The sequence below is a fragment of the Gossypium arboreum genome, chromosome 6, assembly GCF_025698485.1.
Source record: "Gossypium arboreum isolate Shixiya-1 chromosome 6, ASM2569848v2, whole genome shotgun sequence".
Classification (NCBI taxonomy): Eukaryota; Viridiplantae; Streptophyta; class Magnoliopsida; order Malvales; family Malvaceae; genus Gossypium; species Gossypium arboreum.
The window spans coordinates 12,408,792-12,434,724 of record NC_069075.1 but is presented as its reverse complement, the minus strand read 5'-3'; the positions used below and the strand labels follow the sequence as shown (position 1 = coordinate 12,434,724).

General features: G+C 35.2%; 2 non-coding genes across 2 annotated transcripts; one reads left to right on the top strand and one right to left on the bottom strand.

Moving 5' to 3' along the window:
* Window positions 1-11,996: 11,996 nt before the first annotated feature.
* LOC128294817 (small nucleolar RNA R71) lies at window positions 11,997-12,103 on the bottom strand. Its single transcript, XR_008285124.1, has one exon. It is a non-coding gene; the product is annotated as a small nucleolar RNA R71 (small nucleolar RNA).
* Window positions 12,104-25,501: 13,398 nt separating this feature from the next.
* On the top strand, window positions 25,502-25,608 carry LOC128294604 (small nucleolar RNA R71). The gene has a single exon (XR_008284912.1). It is a non-coding gene; the product is annotated as a small nucleolar RNA R71 (small nucleolar RNA).
* Window positions 25,609-25,933: the final 325 nt, after the last annotated feature.

Sequence of the window (25,933 nt, the reverse complement as noted above, 5' to 3'; positions counted from 1 at the left end):
TTAGGTGGTGACTTTAATGTCAAGCTTCCGCCTTAGGAAAGTTTTTTTTTCAATAATTCTCAGTCTTTTACTTTGATATGAAGGATTTTCAAGCTCTGGTTAGGGAGATTGAAATACTTGGTCATGCTTATTTTGGTCCTGTTTTCACTTGGCCTAATAATCAATTGAATAGGCCGATTGTGAAGAAGCTTGACAGAGTTCTTGTTAATGCAACTTGGTTACAGTTTTTGCCTCATTCAAGGGTTGAGTTTGCTGCTCTTGGTTGTTCGAATCATTTTCCTTCTATTGTTTGGTTGGAGTGACCTGTGTAATCCTTGCCAAAGCCTTTTCGGTTCTTTAATTTTTGGGTTAAGCATGATAGGTTTTTGTAGCTTGTTACTGAATCTTGGTAGCCTACTATGGTAGGTGATCCTATGTTGAAGTTTTTTACCAAGCTTAAGAGACTTAAGCTTGTCTTGAAGATGCTCAACACTAAGGCTTTTGGTAATATTTTTGCTCGAGTTAAGGCTAAGGTTGAAGAGCTGGAGAGCCTGCAACTTGCTTTGTTGCGAGATGATCTAGTTAGAAATGGTCATACTGATTAGGTGAGAGCTGATCTTTTGGTTTTGCAAGAGGCTGAAGCATGTTTTTATTGATAAAAACCTCGAGTGTAGTGGATCAAGGAGGGGGATCAATGCACTAAATCTTTTTCATAGTACTGTTGTAGTTAAGAGGAATAAGCACACTGTTACTTCCCTTTTTTTTGCAGCTAGTAATTGGTTAGAATCTTTTGATTAAATTTCTGTAGAGATTTTGGGGTTTTATCAAAATCTTCTTTGTGCAGTTGATTCCAATGTTGTTGAATGCCTAGATTCTTTGTTTCAAGAGTTACTTCCTAAATTGTCTAGTGATACTCATCATGTGTTGGCTATCTCTATTACCAATGAGGAGATAAAGACAACTATTTTTGGGCAGGGGAATGAGAAAGCCTCTGGTCCTAACAATTTCACAGCTTTCTTCTTTAAATCTACATAGGGTATAGTGGTGCCTGATTTTCTTGAGGTTGTCCAGTACTTTTTTGCATCCTCCACTCTTTTAACTGCCTTTAATGCTACTTCAATTTCCTTGATTCCCAAGTGTGATAATCCTAGCTATGTAAAGGATTTTCAATCTATTTCTTATTGTAGTATAGTTTATAACTGCATAATCAAGGTTTTGGTTAATAGAATGACTCATTTTCTGCCTGCTTTAATTTCTAATATTCAGAGTGCCTTTGTTAGAGGGTGTAGTATCACTAATAATACCATTTTAGCTCATGAGCTAATACGAGGGTATGGTAGAAGACATATTTCTCTTAGATGTGCCTTGAAGGTTGATATTCAAAAGGTGTTTTATTATTTGCACTGATGCTTTTTACTTTCAGTACTTAGAGCTCAAGGGTTTCCTTGAAAGTTCTTTAAGTGATTGAAGTTTATTTAACTACTCATCGGTTCTTTGTCTCCCTTAATGGAAGCCTTGTGGGGTTCTTTCGAAGGAGGAAAGGTATTCAGTAGAGAGATCCTCTGTCTCCTTACCTCTTTATGCTTGCAATGGATGTGTTGTCCAGGTTATTGGATGTTGCTGCCATAAATGCTCTCTTCAAGTATCATCCTAAGTGTCTTCGAGTGCGGTTGACTGATCTAATGTTTGTTGATAATCTTCTTATTTTTCTTAGGGCACTGCTAATTCAATGGCTGGTGTTTATTGTGTTCTTTAGTAGTTTTACTTACTTTCTGGGTTACAACTCAATATCTCCAAAAGTGAATTGTTTGTTGTTGGGGCGCCTCAAGAGGAGTTGACTCTCATGACTACTTGCATAGGGTTTAAAGTTGGTAGGCTATTAGTGAGGTACCTTGGTGTTCCTCTTGTTTCTCGGAAGTTGTCTTAGTCTGACTGCGTTGCTTTAACTAATAGGATTCTGGACAGGATTCAAGGGTGGTCTGCTAAGCACTTGAGTTATGCTGGTAGACTGCAACTCATTAAGGTTGTGATCTTTAGTGTGCAAGCCTCTTGGAGTCGTCAATTTCTAATGCCTCAGAGTGTTTTTAAGAAGGTCTATAAATATTGTCTTAGCTTCTTTTGGAAATAAAAGGTTGGCTCGAGTCGAGGGACTCGTGTTTGTTGGAAGGCGATTTGTTTACCTAAATCTAAGGGGGGTTTGAGACTAAAAAAATGTGGTAGAATGGAATCAAACTAGTATTTTGTAGCTTATTCGTGCCTTGCCTGCAGGAGAGAGGTCTTTTTGAATCGCTTGGGTTAGTGAATATGTGTTAAAGGGTAGGAGTTTTCTAGATGTGGCTCTTACTTCAATGAATAACTAGAATTGGCGAAGGATGCTTAAGTTGAAGCCTTTGGTTGCAATCACTTCTTAACAGTTTGCTAATGCTAAAGTAAGTACTTCTCGATTATGGGAGGCAATTAGACCTCATGGTATGAAGGTGGAATGGCACTATTTCCTATGGTTCCTTTTGCATATTTCCAAACATTCTCTTCTTGCTTGGATGATCATTCTTAATAGACTCCCAACCTGGGATCGTTTGCTTGCTTTTCGGATTTTGGTTGATACTTGTTGCTTTTTCTGCATGGATGCTGCAGAGAGATGTGATCACATTTTCTTTGAATGTAGTTTTTCAAGGAAGGTGTGGCAGTCAGTTTTGCACCTTTGCTCCATTCATGGCGATATTGAAACTTAAAAGGAAAGTCCTTGCTTGTTGCTATACTCAAGCTTGCTTGGAGTGCATATTTGTATCTTATATGGGGACAAAGAAACAAGAGGTATTTTGGGGCATCTTTCTTGACTGAAGATGTTGTCTTGGTGCAGATTGAAGAGATTGTGCGGGCTTGTTTAGGAGGAAGACCAATCAATAGAACTAATCCTGTTAATGATTCACTTTGTGCTTTTTCGGGTATCGTTGGTTAATTTGTTTGTATAGCTTAAAGTTACTGTACAATATTTTTTTTGTTCTTTTGTAGTAGTTTAATTGCATTCTTAGATTAATGAATTTCACCATTCTTCCCAAAAAAAACAAAACTTAATAAATTCTTAATCTAATATAGGAACAATCAAATAAAATGCTAACTGAAACGAGAACATACCATGAAAATGGATGAGGAGGGAACCAAACTGAAGAAATAAGCACAGAGAATGTTGTCTGTGGGATGGGGTGTCGATTTTTTAGAATAGAGGCAAAGTGGGTTTAACAAGTGGTCCTAAAAATAGAATAGCAAAAAACCCATCACGCTTGCCGCTCGTCTTTGCATGTTTTATTTTTTGTTAAAATATGTTCTAAGTCCTTGTTTTAAACTTCATACCTTTAGAATTTAATCCCTTATTTATTTATTTATTTAAAGGAATTTGTTCCTTTTCTTTTTGGATTTTAAATTTATTTTTTACATGGCTATCAATTTTTTAATTTCAAAATGTCATATCAATATATTTAATAAAAAATTTAACTTTATTAATAATTTTACTTGAATTCTAAAATCTAATAAGTAGAGTGACTAAATTCCTAAAAATAAAAATAAAAAAACTAAATTCCAAAACAAATTTCTTATTTCTAGTGCTTAGGGTCAAACAGAATTGTGTGTTAGGCTTTACTTAGAATCCCCAATGATACTATAGCATTTGATTTAGGCTGCCAATTTACTTAGAATCCCCAATGATACTATAGCATTTGATTTAGGCTGCCAATCAACTTAACTTTTATTTAGATGAAGCTATTACTTACAACGAAAGATGAGTTAGTTAATATTTAAAATCAACTATTATTAATCGATTTAATAAAAATTCTAAAGTATTTTACTATTAATAGAATCAAACTTTTCGCGAAAATAATTAACTGAAACAAACTAACTTCGATTAATTCAATTGATCGTTGGGTCCATTCTATTATAATTTTATTTTTATATAAAATATAATATTTATTATTAATTTTAATTAATCAGTTAATAATAAATTGCTTTCAAACCAAATTAATATATAACCGATATTTAAAAAAATTAAATGATTTTGATAAGATTAATTTCGAGATAGACTGATTTATTGAACTAATATTGTCCGTTTAATTAATTTAATTTTAATCAAATTATACACACCCTAAAAGCTATTGAAGTGGACAATAAATAAATGGTTAAAGTCCACTAACCCAATTTATAAAGATGTAATTTATAGCTTTTTGAAATATCGATTTATTCATTAGGTTTAGTAATTTAGTATAGTTTAAATTATGTTTTGCTTATCAAACTTGAAAAAATATTATATGAACACTAACATTATCGATTTGTTATGTTATAGTCATTAACTTGTTAACTCTTATTAACAACATAATAGCAAGCTAATGTGACAAGTTAATATCATTATTTTAGACAAAAATTTTATATCAAAGTATATAAATAGCCGCTATACTTTTTCTTTTTTGAGCAATGTAATAAATTTTCTTTTACTTTCTTTTTCTTATTTATTTTCCTCTCTTCTTATTTTCTTTTCTCCCTTCTCCTTTTCTTCAAAATCAAAATCTCTCTAGATCATTTTATAGATATTAAACACACATGCACATATATTCAAACAAAAGAATATTACATCTAAAATCTATATAAGTGGATATGTTGGAAACTTTTATTGTTGTTTTCAGTGTAGTCAAAATATATCTTGTGTTGTTGACAATTTTGACTCGTAGAAATATAATAGTAGAGGTTTATACTAACCAGAAAATAAAAAAACATGTTGTACATGTTTTTATGAACAAGGAAAGTATATTTGAAAGGGTTTAAAGTCTTATTCATGTGGGTTTGACAATTTCGACTTGAATTAAAACTTTTATTTTTACTAGAACTTCTTGACATCTTAAAGGATAAGTCATTGATCAGATTTACTTCAAGCAAGAGACTTATTTGCCAATGAGCTGATCAAGATTTACATTAAGTAAGATTGGATGTGTTGAGAACTATTGCCCTATCCTAGTTCGACTTGGGATAAAATTATACAAAGCCTATTTAAAGGTAGCCATACATGGACAATAGGGGTGTGCTTTTGAAGTGTTCTTTTGCCGAGTATTTTTCAAAATTTCGAGAGATCAAATTCAAAAAATTGAAGTGTCAATGGAAGTGCTCACTTCTCGTGGCACATCGCGAAGTTGGAAGTAAGAAAATGTATGGAGGAAAAATGAAATGTCATTACATGAAATGAAGGAATGTGAAATCATAAGGATTATTTGCCATTATTATAGCATGGTTGATTATATCAAACCATATTGTTATAAGATTTAAAAAAAATCTAAGAAGGGGAAGTGTTAGAAGACAGGTTGCAACTCACTCAAGGTTCAACCAAAAAAAATATCGGTGAAAAAAGATCAACAGTTGATTGATGAACAAGTAAAGAGTGAAGTGGCAACTGATGCAATAACTTTTGGATATTGACATAAAAATATTACTACTCTCTCAGGACCTCATGGTAAAAATTTTTGTTGTTTCACGAGTTACATCTCTCACATAAAAAAGTGTTGATGAGTTGGTATCCTCTGTGTTCCTTTCTGAAACATCTTATTGTGGGAAGTACATTAATGCTACAACTAAAAGAGAGAGTGTTGATAGTATTAAATAGAGAGTTTTTATTTTCTATGCTTGTTGTTGTTATTATTTGATTTGTTTATTCATGATGCTACTCACATGTCATTATTTTTTGTTGTTGATAAAACTTCAACTTATATAGATGTTTCTTCGGTTGCAATTACCCTAAATTCATTTGGAATTTTGTCCAAAAAAGGGGAGAATAAGCTGAGTTTGAGGGGGAGTTTCACACTTGATGTTGATGAAACTTGTGTTGCGTTTACTACTTGAAGAATTGGTTGTAGGGTTTTTGGTCAAAAAAGTCAAAGGGGAGTTGTTGAGGTAAGTTTTTAAAGTGGTTGTGTATGTGCCAATGAAAGTGACCACTTCGACTATCCCTACACCAGGCACATAACTTACCTTAATTTTTGGCATGTTTGACCAAAATATTTTGATGATTTGCTTGTAGCCAATCTCGCGTTTATCATTAGAGAAGAGATTGAATCAAGCAATATTATTTTTCAAGAATTAGTATGTGGTTTGTTTACCTTATACATTAAAATATGAAATACATGAATATATGAGCTAACTATATGATCTTTTGTATCCTTATATTAAGGACAATTGATTTTATAATTAAGATATGCAATCCATGAATATGTGAGTTGATTTAGTGATATTTTGTATCCTTATGTTAATGATGATTGATTTGATGATATTTGGCCAGATTAAAATGGACTAAGAGTTACTTTGTGAAGATGTATTTGTGCTCTAAATAGGAAAGGCTTATTCAACATTGATAGATGTTTTATCATCGAGGCAAGTTTTTTGTGGCTATCAAGTTCCAACAGAAGTGGCTATCAAGTTCCAACAGAAGTGGCCACTTCAATTAGCACTTTGATAAGAAACATAACTTACCTTGTTGTTGGAAAATATTTTAACCAAATCAATTGGACAATCACTTAAATGATTTTGTGGACATATGTTGACCTATATTTGAATATCCATTTTGTGGAACGAGTCTTTAAAGATTGGATTGGATTGAATATGATTTTATATGTTGAATCCCTTGCTTTGTAGAGATTGGATCAAGAACATTGGAAACATAGCTCTTAACAATCCACTTTATTTTGGTCTTTATTAATATATTGTAGTTAGTTATTTTAGCTATTGTTTAATAGGAATTAAAATCAAATTAATCTCTATCATGTTAACAAGTCTCGAGCCTTTTGTATATATAAGAGACTTGTATAGATTTTGTCACAGAGTATTTAGAGCTCTTTTTAATTCATAGAGGAACATTTTTGTGAGAGTGTAAAACAATTGTATTGCTTCATTTTACAACCTAAATTTTCAAAAGAGTAACTTAAATGTGAGTGAGTTAAATTTTTAGGTACAAAAGTGATTGTTATATTAGGTTGTGATTAAACTTAAATCACTTGTTGTATTAAGATTAAAGACATTATGTTTACTTGTTAAGCTAGACTAGCAGATGTATGAAAATCAAGTTGAGTAAACAAAATTTTTGTGTTCTTGATAAGCTGTAAAAGTAACATATTTTAATCTCATTCTTAATATGTTTTTGGATGTTTATTTATGTAAATTAGTGAATTTGATACTCCTAATCCTTTAAATTCATGTTTCTATACTTAGGAGAGCATTTGGGAGCGAAAGGAGTGAAAAACGAGTCAAAATCTGACAAATAGAGTTGTTTCCAAGATCCACATGGCCTGGGCATTTCTCTACAGGCTGACCATACTCCTATGTGCCAGTTGTGTCGACATCGCACCCTGGTTCCCAAATACGAGGAAAAACTAATTTTTTAGGCTTTCTGAGCATTTTAAAGTCTATAAATACCAATAAAAAGAAAACCTAATGGGGCACTCAGAGAAGATTAAAGAGAACACTCGAAGAACTCTATTAGAATCAACTCGGAAGAAGATCTCCTTCAAGATCAAAGATCTCCATTTAATTTCCTTTGAAGTTTTATTGAGTTTCTTTATATCTTGTTGTTATCCTAACTTTGAGATGTTTCTATTCAGGATTATGCACTAAATTCCCTAGATACTTAGGGAAGATGAAACCTATGATGAATCTTATTATTTGATTTTCGATTTACGCAATAAATACTTGATCCTTGTTCTCAATTATGTATTTTATTTCTTGTTTTAATATGTCTGAAATATTAATTCAAGTTTAATGTGGTTATCTTAGTGGAGCAAAAGTCCCTGTTTAAGAGTAGATCTAGCATAATTGAGTGGAGTTGCATGCAATCCTAGAAATAGGATGAGATAAATCTATCGAATTAGAGTCAAATCTAATAGGGGAATCCATAGATCGAGTTAATGTGACAATAAGGGTGTTTTTAGAAAGATATTTCAATTAATCAACCTAGAATCAGTTTTTCTTACGCTCGAAAGATATATTAATATAATTTAGGGATTTCTACGGATCAAGATACAAGTGAATAAATCGTTTAATTCATATTCATAAAAATAGGTGAAGTCTAGGTGGATTCTTTCCTGGGTATTGTCTATCTCATTAATTATCTTCGATTATTTTCTTATTTCATTCTCTGTTGCGTTCTTAGTTAGATTAGTTTAGTAATTTTAGATTAAAAACAATCACTCCAATTTTTTGGCTAAATAATAGAAAAAAGGTAATTACTAGTACTTTTAGTCCTCGTGGATACGATATTTCCTACTCACCATAATTATACTATTGCTCGATAAGTACGCTTGCCTTAGTCGTAATTATAGTTAGTTTAGTGACCATCAAGTTTTTGGCGCCGTTGCCAGGGACTAAAATATTAGGAACACTTGATTTCTATTAATTTAGACGTTTATTTTTATTGCATTACATTTTTGTTTTTAGTTTAATTTTTGTTTTCTAATTTTTCTTTTATTTACTTCTGGTAGGTTCCTTTCGTTTATGACTAGAAGAAACATGTCAGGGCCAATATTATTTGACAGTAAGATTGAAAGTGTAGCTCGCAGAAATCGTAGAGAAGGCAGAGTTGACAGAATATAGTAGACGAGAAGGAGGACGTTATTATTATTACTGAAGAGATGGGTTATAACCAGTATAATCAGCTTGTAACAGCCCGTTTTTAGTCAAATCAGAACAATGGTTTTGGGACCAAAAATACAAAGTTAGAATAATTATTTTATTATTATTTTAATGTCTACAGTATGGTAATATGTTTGTGTGAAAATTTCGTTAAGAAATTTTATCGTTTGATTAGTCAATTTGATAAAAAGGACTAAATTGCGTAAAGTGTAAAAGTTGTGTTCTATTAGCTAAAGGTGTCTAATAGCTATAGAACCTTAAAGTTAAAGCCCTTAAGTTGTAATTATATCATTGGTTGTCTAAATGGACATTTATGGGCTTATAATAAGAGATTTAAGTGATTAATATTAAAGGTTAATATGATAAATTATAAAATAACTTAGTAAAATAGTAGAAAATGTTGTATCATCTTCTCCACTAAGTATTAACCACCGAAAATATGGGTTTGAAAAGCCATTAGAGAGCTTGAAGCATTCAACACTTTCAATTGCTAGCATGTAAGTGATTTTGACTCAGTTTTTAATGATTTCTATGTTTTTGAAATTGTTGCAACTAGGTCTAGCTTCCCAGGGACTATTTTGCAATTTTTTTAAAGATTTTGCATGATGCCACTAATAAATACATGAGTTTTTTGATGTTTGATAATAGATTATGAATGTTTGTTGTGAAATATACAAGTTTTGTTAAGTAATTTTTAGTGAAAATGCAAAATAAGGATTTAATTGAGAAATGTTGAGACTTTGTGGTTAAAATGTGAAATAAATGAAATATATGGGCTGCTAGCGATATAATAGTAATTTGGCTAGCATGGGTTTATTTTCAATTTCATTAACTTATGATTTTATTAATTAAGGACTGAATTGTAAAAGTGGTGAAACATTAGAGGCATATGTGTAAATGTGCTTAAATGTGTGTTTTGGATTAAATTGAATAGAGAGATTATTAAATAAGTTAATTTTTAATATATTTAGATCAATAAAAGCAGAATTCGGATCTATATCGGGGGAAAACTAAAGTTATCGACTAATTGACTTATTTCGTCGTTTTCACATCCGAGGTAAGTTCGTATGTGATAAATTTCTTTCTAAGTGTATTTTAAATGTTTTGATATTGTATAAGTTATGAATACGAGACTTCGAATAAGTTCGAAAATGACTCGATGGTAATTCAGCATTCGAAATCCCGGTTGAACCTTAGGAATAGTTTAGGATACTAATGACATGTCATTAAGGGATACATTGAGTTGGCTTCGGGAGATGATATTAGCACTTCAGGTGCGAGCTATACCAGTTTGGCTCTGAGCCATGATTATCGGCTGATTTGGCTTCGGGCCATGATATCAGTACTTTGGATATAAGTTACCTTGATTTGTCTTCGGGCCATGGTATAGGTACTTATTGTGCAAGACTTCTGATTATCTGACTTTTATTTCGAATGATTCAACGAGTAAATGAATGATGTGGTTGAGAATGAGATTGGTATAAGATGGTACAGGTATGTGCATAAACCATATTAGCTTTGAATCGAAGAAATGACAAAGTAGGTATATAGTTTTGTGAATGAGTAATTGAAAGGTTTGTTAGTTGATGTGAATTGATGTATGTATAATCAATTGTTGAATTATGTGGATATGATTATATCGAGTTTATTTCATACGAGCTTACTAAGCTTTATAGCTTATATTGTTTATTTTTCTATGTTTTATAGTGAATTCAAAGCTAGCTCGGGTTCAGGGATCGTCGGAGATCGCTTTACACTATCCACCTATTACTTGGTACCTATGAACTTTGGTATTTTAAGTATATGGCATGTATAGGGACTTTGCTCATTTTGGTTATGTTTTGGTAATGATTTTGGCCATTTGAAATGACTTGCAAATGTTGATGTCATGGTTTGTATATATTAGCCATTAGAGTTGGCTTATTTTGAGTTAATTTGCTTGTGTATATGTGTATGTGCCTATAGTTTATGTTATGTAAATTGAGGTTGGTTTTGTGATGCTTATTAATAGTTGGTATTATGGAATTCGAATGTTGATATTGGTTATGTTATTTGTTTATGAATCAAGGTAAAGAATATATGTTTTAAGTAGCCATATTGATGATCTAAGTTTATGAGATTTTGGGTATAAATGGATTGGTCTATTTTGCAACTTATGTGTATTGAGAAATTTGGTATAGAACATGCATGAATTAGGTTTGAATTGGCTCGTTTAAATGCTTAATTATGCCTTGTGTTGGTGCCCTTGAATTGTGGTATAGGTACATGCATGTTTGGGTGGCAAAATAGCTTGGTAAATAGCCTATTTTTGTCCACACGGACAAAGACACGAGCGTGTGTCTTGGCCGTGTGTTACACACGGTTATGTTAGACGGCCGTGTGTCCCCTGGTGTTGAAATTAAAATCAAGTCAGTATGCTTCACACAGCCTCACACATAGGCGTGTGACTTGGTCGTATGGCATAAGTCAGTATACCCTCCAGGTTTGTCACGGCCTAGCACACGGCCTGGCACATGGGTGTGTATGGCCATTTTTAGGGCACATGGCTAGCCACACGGGCGTGCGTGTTGGCCGTCTAACCCAAGCTAGAGAGTTACACGAGTTTAGACACGGCCTGGGACATGGCCATGTGCTCCCATTTCGAATGTCCACACGGCCTATGACACGAGTGTGTCTATTGGCCGTGTGAGACACACGGCTGGGCCACACGGGCGTGTGTCCTTTGTTTTGAGAAAAAAATTTAAGGTATCGTGAAAGTTTCCAAAGTTGTCGATTTAGTCCCAAACTACTTCCAAAGCATGTTTAGAGTCTCATAAGCTCGTATTAGGGACATTATAATTGAGATTGAATGATGATTTCTTGAATTGTGAACATGTGGAAAAAGTGAATGTATAATTTTTTTATAAGTTCGATAATGCTCCGTAGCCCTGTTCCAGCATTGAATACAGGTGAGAGGTGTTACACAGCTACTTTCTATGGTTGCTGAAAATCCTGTAAATCCAAATCTTGCTCCTTGTACTATGTACGATTATGCCAAAACCACCCTTACTGGGGCTAAATCGAGTATTGTGAGACCCACCATTGCTACGAATAATTTTGAACTGAAGCCGAACACTATTCAGATGGTACAACAATTTGTTCAGTTCGATGGTTTGCAAGACTAAGATCCAAATTTTTTGGAAGTTTGTGATACTTTCAAGATAAATGGCGTTTTTGACGACCCCATTCGCCTATGATTGTTGCCCTTCTCGTTAAGGAAAAAAGCTAAACAATGGTTGAATTCCTTACCACGAGGTTCTATCACTACATAAGATCAAATGACAGAGAAATTCCTGTTGAAGTACTTCCAACCAGCTAAGGCTACCAAGTTTAGGAATGATATCTCTTCATTCGTTTAGATCGACTTAGAGGCCTTATATGATGCACGGGAGAGATACAAGGATTTATTGAGATTGTGCCCTCACCATGGGTTACCTCTATGGCTCCAGGTTTAGACATTCTACAACAGTTTGATCCCCTCAACTAGAAAGTTGATCGATGCAAAATCCAGTGGAACACTTAATAATAAAACACCTCAAGCGACTTATGAATTTGTAGAGGAGATGGCACTGAATAATTATCAGTGGTAAGTCATGAGGACAAAGCCAATGAAAGCAGCCGGTGTTTTTAACTTAGATGCGATCACCAAGTTATCGAATCAGGTAGAACCTTTAATATAAAAATTGATGGTTTATGTATTTCTACGCAGGTACATTCGGTGATGCAATGTGATGCAAATGGAAGTGAAATAAATAATCCAGAATATATACCCTTCGATCCTAACATGAAGAATTAGCAAATAAATTATATAAGTAATAATTCAAAAACTCAAAATAACCCTTATAGTAATAACTATAATGCAGGATAGAGGAACCACCCAAATTTCTCATGGGGTGGTCAAGGAAACCAAATATCACAACCCCCTCAGGGCTTCCAACAACAACCTTACCAATAAAAGAAAAAGTCGAATCTAGAGGATATGTTGACGAAGCTTATCTCGGTGTCAGAAACCTTCTTTCAAAACAATGAAGCAGCGCTTAAAAATCAACAAGCATTGATTCAATAGCTCGAGAACCAAATAGGCCAACTTGCTAAGTTAATTTCAGAACGACCACAAGGTAGTTTGCCTAGCAATATGAAACTAACCTAAGGGAACAAATTCATGAAATTACTCTGCGAGATGAAGAAGGGTTAGTTGAATCTGAATCAGAACTGAGGCAAGAAAGTGTGATAAGTAATGGTAAGGTTGTGGTAAGTCAGAATGAACAAAAACCAGTTGGTAAAGAATATAAACCTCGAGTTCCATATCCTAATGTGACGAAAAAAGACTACACAAATGAACAATTTGGTAAGTTTCTTAAAGTTTTAAAAAAATTACATATTAACTTACCGTTTATTGAAGCTCTTTCATAGATGCCTAATTCCGTTAAATTTTTAAAGGAGCTTTTGGAAAACAAGAGGAAGTTAGATGATTCATCGTATGTGGAGATAAATGCAGTTTGCTCAGCCATTTTGCAAAATAAATTACGCAACAAATTGAAAAATCCAGAGAGTTTTACTATTCCTTGTTTCATTGGTAGTTTGAATGTTAATAATGCTTTGGTTGATTTAGGGGCTAGTATTAATGCCATGCCTTATAAAATGTTTAAGCAAATAGGTCTTGGGAAACCTAAACAAACTAGGATATGTATTCAATTAGTAGATAGAACCATTAGATTTCCTAGGGGTATTATTGGATATGTTCTTGTAAAAATTGATAAATTCATATTCCCAGTTGATTTTGTTGTTTTAGACATGGATGAGGATAGTGATGTACCTCTGATTTTAGATCGGCCCCTTTTAGCAACTGCTAGAACTATTATTGATGTTTGTATAGGTGAATAAATACTTCGTATAGGTGATGAAGCAATTACTCTTCAAGCTCGTGATTCTGCTAAGACATCTAGTGATCGAGATGATTATACGACTTCTGTTAATATGAGTAACCATGTGGCTCAACCTTCTTTTTAATAAATACCTTGAAAAAACGTAATGGAGCCACACGACAGAAACAGAATGACTCATGAAGAATGAAGAATGAATGTTACAAATCTATGAACTAGATGAATGACAAACACATGTCAAGGAGAAATCGAAAAACGCGATGAAGAGCCAAAACGATGTCTTAACAAACCTGTGGATAGAACGAACCAATTTAAGGTTGGGGACAAAGTACTACTAGATAAAACAGATCCTCAAATTGCCACTTTAGATCTTGATGCAAATTTACGGTACTGAATGTCTTTCCATACGGTACAATCGAGGTAACTCATTCTGAATTCAGCACATTTAAGGTAAATAGTACTCGACTCAAACCTTATTTTGATAATAGAATTGATATCGAGAAAGAGGAGTCTCGACTCTGTGAACCACCATAACCGTGCGAATATGAGGTAAGTCGAGTTTAGAATTTAAGTAATCACTTCTTTTAATACAACCCGAGTGTTAACACTGCTAATTTTCTTAATTTTATTTCATGATATTTTAAAAAAATTAATTAGGTTTCAAAATTAAAAAAATGTTTTTGACCAACATAGCTTGGACACACGAGCGTGTCCTTGACCGTGTGGATCCTGGGACTTAGATTTTCCAAAATTCGACTGTTACATGGTTTAAATAGTCCACATGGGCGTGTAACACGACCGTGTGCACAATACAGCTTGGCCACATGGGCGTGTCCTAGGCAGTGTGAAACCTGGAGCTAATTTTTTGATCTTTAAATCAAGTCAGAGAGTTACACGGGCAAGGCACATGACTGTGTACGAGACACGGCCGAGCCACATGGGCATGTAGGCTTTCACATAGGCGTAAAAGAAGCGAAAGAGGTTGCACACGACTGTGCGACATAATCATGTGTGCCAAACGGCCTGAACACACGGGCATGTCTGAGGTCGTGTGAAGGCTAGGCCTATATTTTAAAAAAACACACACGAGCTAAAAAGGAGCCACACAAACTTGTGACACGACCGAGTAGCCCAACACTGGCCGTTACATGATCGTGTCACCCTTAAAAATCCTAGACCCCTTTCTTTACCTTTGTTTTGTCTTCTTCCCCAACTTCCCCACAAACCCTAGCCGCCGCCACTTCTTTACCCTCCACACTCCAGCCACCATCGTCGCCCCCCGCTCTCACCTCCTCCTAACCGATTCTCCCTCACTTCTTCTTTCCTCAAGCTCGACTCCATACCCTTACCGTCGCCCCCACCCTTTCCCTTTATTTCTTCCCTTCCTCACCTCTCCCTCACTCAAGCCATCCGTACCACACTCTCACGTAGACCAAACCCCCACCTCGTCGCCCTGCTCACTAAACTACCCTCTCTCTCAGTCTTTCTCTCCCCACACCACCACATAACTTCCCCTTCGCCCTTTCCCTTCATCCACATCACTAGTATTTTTCCCTCATTCAAGCACCCACGCACACGACCTACCATGTCCCATCAACGCTCCACCGTCACATCCCTCCGACCGTCCTGTCAAAATCACCCCCATCCCACCGTCGATTAACCATTGTTTACCCCTCTTTGTCTTTATTTTATTTTATTATTTTATTTCTTTATTTTTTTTATTCTTAATTGTTTATCATTTATTTTTATTTCATTTCGTCTATTCTCTTATTATTATTATCTACTTGTTTTCTTTTGCTTTGATTTTAGTTTTCTTTTGCTTTGATTTTAGTTTTCTTTTCAATTCTAATTATTATTTCGTTATATTTTATTCTATTTAATATTGTGTTCCTCTCACTTTTCTTATTCCATTTGGTTTTGTTATGTCTATGAATATTAATTTTAGTCTAGCATAATGTGTTTCAGTAGTTATTTATGATTCTTATTTTTACACTGTTGTTTATTGCTTTAAAAGTTCTTGGTTTCGTTTGATTCTTACAGCATCTTTTTAGTTTTAGTACCACTATTCTTGATTGGTACTAATCCATGTCTTTTGATATGTATTTCGAATTCTTGTTTTTAACCTGTTTACTATCGATTTCTTTAATTTGTTTAGTTATTGATGTTAACTTCGATTGTGGCATCAGTTATTGGCTTGCTTCTATTATGTTTTTTTCACCCGTCTGCTTCATTTTGTTTTAATACTTGATTATTTGATTGCTTTATTACAGATTCAACATGAAAAACACACGAAGTAAGTCCAAGGTCGCCATCCCAGCTTCAAAAAAGTGAAAGACACCTGGCATAACCTCTTCCTCGAGCGCTTCTACCGAGGCTTACCACCCTTATCTCTGATTTTCAGCGGGTCCTTAGGAGGAATTATTTCAGCTACTTCGTTTGCGACCATTCGATTTTGGCCGATTTATTGATTGGGCAGCTTTGGAGCAGATCCACTTAGTTGATCATGTACACGCCTTAATTACCATAGCCCCGTGGGGCTAGTTCTTCTCTATCATCGAGCCCACATACATGGAGCTGACTTTGGATTTCTACTCGACATTTACTCTCCAGCATGAAATGATGACTCATTACGAGCCAGGCACCATCACTTTCAGACTCGGTGGCCTTGTGCGCCATATGAGTATCACTGAGTTCGACGTTGCTTTGGGACTATACACTGAGGAGTTTATGAGTGCCAAGAACTTCCTCCGCCTACATCGGCAAATCCACTACTCACCATCTAGTTGTTGGGTGGATCTTTCGGCGAGTACGACACCTTATAACACAAATCGCTCTAAGGAAACTTCTCTCCCTCCGGCTTTACGGTATATTTATGTCCTTTTAGCTCATACTTTGACCGATAAGAGAGAGAGCACTAGAGTCATCAGTACTACCAATGCCTATTTTTTATGGAGTATGGCCACAGGGCATATTTTTTATTTAGCTTATTTTATTTTCCTCGCTTTCCGCCATCAGACATACCGCAACAGGAAGGGTCCTATCTGTTTAGGCCTTTATGTGACTCGACTTGCTCGACACGCCAGAGCAGTCCTCTACGCTTACACTCGCCGACCAGATGTCCCCACAGGGATGATCGAGCATGACCCATATGAGAATGGTCGGGCATCTTCATAGAGTAGGTCCTTCTTAGTACCGATTATGTCATTCTGACTCTCAGAATGAACCCGGGGACTTCACTGATGATGCCCCTTTCCATCATGAGGACCCACCTCATCCTCTAACTTCGAGTAACCGTCCTATTTCTTCTACTGCTACTTTTGCAGACCTCTCCGAGTGGTTCACTCACTTCGAGCAGCACTGCTTTCAGTTGTTCAACAGTATTGATACGACATTGCAGCAGATCTGTTAGCATCTCTATATCTCCTCCTCTACTCTGACAACTCACAACACTGACGCTTTTGATGATGAGGAACATTAAGTTTATTTGTTTTATTTTTATTTTTATTTTTATTTTTATCGTCTTAGACTTATTTCATTTTTATCTTTTGAACTATATTTTTATTTTTATAGTTGTTTCTAATCGAATTAATAACCCTTTAATCTTCTTCACTATTTGTGTTTATTTTCTTATTAGTTTGCTCGAAATCACTCATTACATCTAGATTTGTCTACAATTCTGCTTTTCATCATTCTGGCAATTTCATCCAATATTCAAGGCAGTTTCAGTTTTCTCCCTCTCTTATGATATTATGTTTATACTATGATTATATATGTTTGTACATTGATGATAATGTATGATTGAAGAAATCGTGATAAATTTTGAATTTATAATTGACCATACTTGAAAACTAACTATTATCATGATGAAGGCAAGTGCGCCTATCGAACAGTAGTATAGTTTATAGCAAGACTGGGAAGTCGAACCCACAGGAACTAAAAGTACTAGTATTGACTCTCTTTTTATTATCTAGCCTAAAAATAAAAGGGTTTGTTTTATCTAAATTAATTAACTAAAATAAGAATGCACAAGAAGAAAATTGGAGAAATACTTTTCGAAAAAATTGATTGATTTGGACAATACCCAAGGGAAATTCCACCTAGACTTCACTTGTTTTTTGACTCTGAATCAGACGATTTATTCACTTGACTTGATTCGTAGAAATCTTTAAGTTATATTGTTATCTCTCTCGAGACTAACAACGTCTAACCCTAGGTTGATTAATTGAAATCTCTTTCTAATTAAAATACCTAGTGTTGCATTAACTCGATCTGTAGATTCCCTTATTAGGTTTCACCCTAATCCGGTAAAATTATGTCGCCCTATGTCTAGGGGTGCAATCAACTCCACTTAATTATGCTAGATCTACTCTTAGACAGGGACTTTTGCTCATCTAAATAAGCACATCAATACTTGAATCAATATCCTGGAATATTAAAGTAAGAATTAAGAACTCATAATTAAGAACAAGTCAAATATTTATCATATAATTTAGAAAATAATAACAAGATCCGTCTTAGATTTCATTCCCCTTAGGTATTTAGGGGATTTAATTCATAAGTGTAAAAAAAAATCTCAAAAGAATAATGATAGCAAAACATAAAGAAAACCTAAAAACTCCTAAAGGGAAATTGAAGGGAGATCATCAGCCTTGAAGGATAATCCGGCTTCTGAGATGGATCAATCGGCTTTCTTCGGGTAATTCCTTACCTCCTACTCCGTGTGTCACTTTTAGGTACCTCCTTTGGTGTTTATATAGGATTTAGAATGCTTCAAAACCCTCAAGAGTGGCCTTTTTCGAATAGGACTAGACTTGGGCTTGACAGGGACACGCCACTGTGACACGCCAGTGTGCAAGTGCTTCAACCTGTGTTCGAGTCTATTGAATAGACACGAGCGTGTGGTCTACCGATGTAAGGAAGTCAAGGCCGTGTTGATTTCCCACGTTGGCTCATTTTCTCTGTTTTCGGCCTGTTTCTCTCACTTTTTACTCTCCTAACATGAAATTAAAGGATTAGGAGCATCGAATTCACCAAATCTAAGGAGAAATCATCCATAAATGTGTTAAGCCTGGGATAAAAATATGTATAAATTACGGTTTATCAAATACCCCCACACTTAAGCGTTTTCTTGTCCTCAAGCAAAATCCTTAACTCAAAATTAAGAATTCATTTTTCTCAACTTATAATTCCTGTCAATAATATCTCAGAATGAACCATAAGTAATCATACATTGAGAATTTGACTAAGAACATCGAAGGTTCAAATATTCTAAGTTGAGCTTTTTTTTATTATTATCACAGGAACATATGTGTCTCCCCTCATCTAAGTAATCACATTTGATTTAAAATATCACATAATTCAACATCCTCGCTAAAGATTCACTCAAATCACTCGAGGTGTTTAAGGACAAAAAATTAAGCACTCATTAGTCAATATAAAAGTTATTACCATAAGCTTGCGTGAAAATCAAATCTCCACCACTATATATTGAGATGATACATTAATCAAAAGGTCTTTAGAGGGTTGTAACTTGGCTTCGGTTAGGGGGTGTGGTCACAAGCTGAAAAAGAAGGTTAGAATCGAGATTGAATTGAAAAATTACCTAACTAGAAAAATACTACAATTGAAAGTTTACATTCCTAATTGAGCTTTTCTTCATGAATAACACCGTTTTAATCTAAGCATTACATAATTTCATAATTTTTTTTAAGAACAAATTAAATATTGTAGAACTTTACTAAAAATTAAACATAGCTAAGCAATTTATTCAAATCGAATCTCGACAAAAATAGAAATCAAATTAATTGAGGGGATTTCAACAATAATGGGTTATGGGTTAATATTGAGGGTAAATCAATTAATGGCTTGTTAGGCTCAAGGGGGTTCACTAAGGGTTAATTATGAAGGTAGGCTTTTATGGAGTGAGTGGGTTAAACCTAAGTGCCTTTATCATCTCAACATATCAAATCAAAGGTGTGGTCTTGATATGCATAATCGAAGCAAGTTCTAGAATAACAAATCAATATTGACATACTCATAGCAATAATAAAAGTGAGCATGAAAGAAATAATAGATGCTCTAAAGGCTCAAGATCTCACAAAAATTATGGCTTTTTGATGTTAAACCCGTGAATTTCAACTCTAGATAATACCTAAACTTGGGGAAACAACCTAAAAAATTTTCTTTTTTAATTCTCAAAAAAAAATCAACTTATCATGGTTGATTCTCTAATTCCTTAAAGTTTAAATAATCAATGCATGAATGCCTATATTTTAATCTAATACATATCAATAAAAATCATAAGTTAATAAAAATTTATTCTAATAGTGATATGAGTGAGTCACGTGAGAATAAGACAAAATTCAAGGATTTTTCTGATAAAGATATAAATGACCCCCCACACTTAAGATGTACATTGTCCTTGATGTACAAAGATATATAATAGCGATATAAATATAATATCGAAAGAGAGGAAAAGAAGTGAAACTGCCTTGAGATTGTGGATGAAATCCTTGAATTATCTAGAATAAGAATTGAAGATAAAGCTGAAGGAAAGGCATGATTCTGAGGGATAAATGAGAAGACACTACTGTGAAGGAGAGTTAAGGGAATAATTCGATGATTACCATAAAGATAGGTAGAGTTTAAAAATATAAGACATGAGTCTTCAAAAATAAATAGAAATAAAAGTAAAAAAATAAAAATAAAACGAGTTTAAAAATAGGCACGGCCGTGTGACCCAACATTGGTCTCGCACAGCCGTGTCACACACCCGTGTGGCTCGCGTCTAGTTCGTGTTTATTGCAAAATGAGAAATCACCACACGGCCTGAGGACACGCCCGTGTGTCTAGGCCGTGTGGTCACATGGTCGTATCGCACGATCGTGCTCGATGTGGTTCGTTTCTCCAACACCCATGCATATATGCGCACGCTTGTGTACTTTTGATAGTCTTGACCACGGTTGGTGAGACGGACGTGTCGCACGCCCGTGTTATTTTAACAGGATTGCCCATAGCCATGTCACACGGTCGTGGCAATGTATTGAATCCTGTGTTTTGAAAAAAAGTTTGCTCTGTTTTCACATGGCCATGTCACTGCCCGTGGTATGAGCACGGCATAAAGCATGCCCGTGGGCTAGGCTGTGTTTGCCCCTGTCAAATGTCAAAATTTCCTGCAGTTAAACTATGAACAGTTAAAGAAAATTAAACCCTATTTAGTGAGGTTAGTGCTTGGGTTGCCTCCCAAGAAGCGCTTATTTAGAGTCTAAACTCGACTCTACCTTGTGGGTATATTTAGAGAAGTTCGTAGAGCCGTAGCTCCTCTCTATCGTCTTTGAAACTCTCACTGTTATAGAGTTTGAGGCAATGTCTATTTACCTTGAAAGTGTCTTGTGATGAGTGACTTACCTCTACTGTGCCATATGGAAAGACAGTTTGGACTATGAAAAGACTTGACCATCATGATTTAAGCTTCCCAGGGAACAATTTGAGCCTCGAGTTATACAACAGGACAAGATCTCTAACTTCAAATTGTTTGCATTGTCTTAAATGAGCGTCGTGGCGGTACTTCGTTGCTTCCTTGTATAGGCGTGAATTTTTATATGCATTGGTTCACCACTCATCTAACTTGTTCAACTGCATCAACCTGCTTTCACCTGCAAGTTTGGGATCAAGGTTTAGAAATTTTATAGCCTAGAATGCCTTGTGTTGTAACTCAAATGGTAGATGACAACTTTTTCCATAAACAAGTCAGTAAGGTGATGTTCCTATGGGGGTCTTAAAAGCAGCTCTATAAGCCCATAAAGCATCATCTACTTTCATCGCTCAATCCTTCCTGTTCGATTCTACTGTCTTTTCTAGGATACGTTTAAGCTCTTTGTTTACCACTTCGACTTGGCCACTAGTTTGAGGGTGGTAAGGGGTAGCTGTTCCGTGGTGAATTTCGTATTTCTTAAGGCTCTTGTCAAATTGGCGTTACAAAAATGAGTACCCTTATCACTGATGATTGCTCTAAGTGTTCTAAATTAAGAGAAAAGTTTCTTAAAGAAACGTACTACTACTTTAGCATCATAATTAGGTAAAGCTTGGGCTTCAACCCATTTGGACATAAAATCAACAGCTACTAAGATGTATTTATTCCCAAATGAACTAGGCAATGGACCCATTAAGTTGATACCCCAAACGTCAAATATTTCACATGAAAGCATATATGTCTGAGGCATTTCATCATGTTTGGAGATATTACCTGTCCTTTGGCATTTGTCACAAGAAGTAACATACCTGTTGGCATCTTTGAATAGAGTGGGCCAATAAAAACTTGATTCGAGTATTTTATGTGTGGTCTTATTCCCACTGTAATGTCCTCCAGTCGGTCCTGAGTGGCAATGTTCCAAGTTCTTCAATGCTTCTGTCCTTGTAACGCATCTCTTAATGACTTGGTCTGCATATGTACGGAAAAGGAAAGGGTCTTCCCAAAAGTAGTTTTTCACATCAGTAAAGAATCGCTTCTTTTGCTGATGTGTCAACCCTTTTGGGATAATGTTAGCGGCTAAAAAATTTGCAATGTCTGCAAACCAAGTTACCTCAGAGTCAGATATAGCAAAAAATTGTTCTTCAGGGAACGAATAATTTATTTCAACTTCATCTAGCTCTTTGGTACTTGAATTTTCAAGCCTAGAAAGATGATCAGCAACGAGATTTTTAGTTCCTTTTTTATCCTTAATCTCCAAGTCAAATTCCTGTAATAACAAAATCCATCAAATGAGTCGAGGTTTTTATCAATCTTAGTTAAAAGATAGCGAAGAGCGGAATGGTCAATATAAACAACAACTCTAGATAATATTAGATATGGCCTAAATTTATCGAATGCAAAAGCCACAGCTACCAGTGCTTTCTCTGTGGTGCAATTTTCTTGTGTGGCTATCAATGTTTTGCTAGCATAATAGATAGGTTGAAAATGCTTATCTCTTCGCTGTCCCAAAACTGCACCTACTGCAAAATCACTCGCATTGCACATTAGTTCGAAAGGTGAATTCCAGTCAGGTGCAATTATAATTGGAGCTTTACTCAATTGATCCTTTAAAGTATTAAATGCTTCTAAACATTCCTGATTGAAATTAAAAGGCACATCTTTTTCTAGTAATTTAGTCATAGGCTTAGCTATTTTAGAAAAATCCTTAATAAATCTTCTATAAAACCCAGCATGTCCTAAAAAGCTTCTAATAGCCTTAACCAATTTAGGTGGAGGTAGTTTCTCAATGGCTTCAATTTTAGATTTATCAACTTCAATCCCTTTACTACAAATTTTATGTCCTAACACAATACCTTTTTGAACCATAAAGTGGCATTTTTCCCATTTGAGCACAAGATTTGTTTCCTCGCATCTTATTAAGACTCGTTTTAAATTTTTAAAGCAAAGATGGAAAGAGTTACCAAAAACTGAGAAATCATCCATAAATACCTCCATGATATCTTCTACGAGTTCGTCAAAAATGGCCATCATGCAACGCTGAAAAGTAGCAGGAGCATTACATAATCCAAAAGGCATTCTATGATAAGCAAACGAACTGTATGGATATGTAAATGTCGTCTTTTCTTGATCTTCAAGAGCTATTGGGATTTGAAAATAGCCAAAGAGTCCGTCTAGGAAGCAGTAGTACATGTGCCTTGATAATCTTTCCAAGATTTGGTCAATGAATGGACGGGGGAAGTGATCTTTTCTCGTGGCATCATTCAGCTTCCTATAGTCAATGCAAACTCTCCAACCTGTGACTGCCCTTGTTGGGATTAATTTATTCTTCTCATTGGCTACAACAGTCATGCCTCCTTTCTTAGGAACAACCTGCACTGGACTTGCCCAAGAACTGTTAGAAATAGGATACATAATTCTAGCATCTAGGAGTTTAATTACCTCAGCTTTAACAACTTCCTTCATGTTGGGGTTCAGTCGTCTTTGGGCTTACACACATGGCTTATATTCATCTACCATTAAAATTTTGTGGGTGCAAAAAGAAGGGTTGATCCCTTTAATGTCAGAAAATTTCCAAGCTATGGCCCTTTTATGCTCTCTTAATACTTGAAGTAATTCCTCTTTCTCCTTGGGTTGCAAGTTAGATGCAATAATTACCAGTAATGTAGAATTATTTCCAAGGAATGCATATTCCAAGTGATTCAGAAATTGTTTAAGTTCCAGTTTGGGAGGTTCTTCAATAGAGGGTTTTTGCTTAAGTTCATCGTTCACCTTAATACCCTCATATTCTATTGGTCTTGGGGAGAGTTTTTTGGAATTTAGTTCGGTTCCTATCTCAGAATCATCATCCACCCCCTCTTCTTGGGCAAGACACAGTTCCATCCTGTCCTTCTGTACGATTTCCTGAAGAGAATCTTGAGTAGCATGATCAACAGAGTCAATAAAATAACATGAGTCATCCTGTTACCTAGAAAATCTCATGGCATCATAAATTTTAAAAATAATATCTTCGTCACCTACTCTAAGTACCAATTTACCATCACCCACATCAATAACAGCCCTAGCAGTGGCTAAAAATGGAAGACCTAAGATTAAAGGCACTTCAATATCCTCATTCATGTCAAGCACAACGAAATCAACAGGGAATATAAATTTATCTACTTTTGCAAGTACGTTCTCTATAATTCCCCTAGGATATTTAACAGATCTATCAGCTAATTGAATACTCATCCTAATGGGTTTAGGTTCCTCAAGACCAGTTATTGAAACATTTTATATGGCATCAAATTAATGTTAGCGCCTAAATCAGCTAGTGCTTTATCAACATTCAAACTACCAATTAAGCAGGGAATAGTAAAACTTTCTGGATTTTTCAGTTTGGTTGGCAGTTTATTTTGGTGTATGGCTGAGCACTCCTCATTAAGTTCCACTGTAGATAAGCCTTCAAACTTCCTTTTGTTTGTTAGAAGTTCCTTTAAAAATTTTGCATATATAGGCATCTGCGATATAGCTTCAACAAAAGGTAAGTTAATATGCAGTTGTTTAAAAAGTTCAAGAAATTTACCGAATTGTGCATCCATGCGGTTTTTCTTATTCTTTGATGGATATGGAATTGGTGGTTTATATTCCTTTGGCATTGGATTGTCGTTGTTTTTGGGTTTTCCCTCCTCTCTTTTGTTTCTGTCAGCTTCTTGTGGTGGCTTCTTTTCAGATTCAGCTCACACTTTCTCACTTCTTAGTGTAACTGCTTTTAAATGCTCTTTTGGATTGGGTTCGGTGTTACTAGGTAGACTTCTTGGTGGTCTTTCTGAAATCATCTTAGTCAGCTGCCCAATTTGATTCTCGAGTCCTTGAATCGACGCTTGCTGATTTTTAAGTGCAGTTTCAGTGTTCTGAAAATGGGTTTCGCTACTGAAATAAATTTTGACATCATCTCCTCAAGATTCGGCTTTTTCTCTTGCTGGTAAGGCTGTTGTTGGAAGCCTAGAGGGGGTGGTGGTCTCTGATTCCCTTGGCTTCCCATGAGAAATTTGGGTGGTTCCTCCATCCTGCATTGTAAGTGTTACTATAAGGATTATTTTGAGGTCGAGGATTATTAACCATATAATTTAATTACTCGTTTTCCATGTTGTGGCCATACGATGGGTATTCTGAATTGTTCATTTCTCCTCCACTTGCATTGCATTGCATTACTAGGTGAACTTGTGAAGAACCAAGTAAACCATCAATTTTTTTATTTAAGATTTCTACCTGATTAGAGAGCATGGTGACCGAATCGACGCTAAAAGCACCGGCTACTTTCGTTGGCTTTATCCTCATGACTTGCCACTGATAATTATTCAGTGACATCTCTTCTATAAATTCATAAGCCTCTTCAAGTGTCTTATTATTAATAGTCCCACCAGCAGCTGCGTCAATCATCTATCTAGTCGAAGGATTCAGGCCATTGTGAAAAGTTTGAACCTATAGCCAGAGTGTTAACCCATGGTGAGGGCACCTTCTCAATAGATCCTTGTATCTCTCCCATGCATCATAGAGTGTTTCTAGATCCATCTATACAAAAAAAGAGATATCATTCCTCAACTTAGCCATTTTAGCCTGCGGAAAATATTTAAGTAAGAATTTTTCGGTCATTTGTTCCTAAGTAGTAATTGACACTCGTGGTAATGAGTTCAACCACTATTTAGCTTTGTTCCTAAACGAAAAGGGAAACAACTGAAGGTGAATGGCATCGTCAGAAACGCCATTGATCTTAAATGTGTCTCAAAACTTTAAAAAATTTGCCAAATGAGTATTTGGATCTTCATCCTATAAACCATCAAACTGAACAAACTGTTGTAACATTTGAATCATGTTAGGTTTCAGTTCAAAATTATTTGCAGCAATAGCAGGTCTAGAGGTGTGCATGGCT